Consider the following 564-nt stretch of genomic DNA (forward strand, 5'->3'; position numbering starts at 1 on the left):
CTTTCTCTATAATTAGTGTAATTAAATGTATTGAATTATTAGTAAAAACAATCAACCTTTCCTCTCCCCATGTCCAAGATCACTAACTTCTGAAAATCAACTTAAACAACTCTTCACTTTTTCATCTTATCCTATAAATCTTTAGCTATATATATGTATCATGGAAAAGTATTTTTTCTTTACCAATTGCCTCCTGTTGATGTGAATCATTAGACAATTTTCAGGTACTATTTTTTGTTTTGATCCTAATTAGAATGATATTTTGTATCATAGTTTAATCTTTACCAGTTTAGATGGCTTTTTTATTCAACTGTTTATAATTATCTTCCAATTATTATGCTCTTATTTTGTCATATTTTCCTCATTTTTGCGTTTACTTCTCTTTTTCTATGTCATTTTAATTTATAATTTATAATTTATAATTTTTAATTGATAAGCTATATTTCTTTTCAGGTTATTGTCATATTAACCGTTTAGAAATATATCTACTAAAATTGGGAACAAAAAAAGTTAAAGTATCAAATTATCCTTTATAGGTTGAATAGTCGTTTGAGTATTAATTAA

This window comes from Solanum stenotomum, chromosome 9, assembly GCF_019186545.1.
Source record: "Solanum stenotomum isolate F172 chromosome 9, ASM1918654v1, whole genome shotgun sequence".
NCBI lineage: Eukaryota > Viridiplantae > Streptophyta > Magnoliopsida > Solanales > Solanaceae > Solanum > Solanum stenotomum.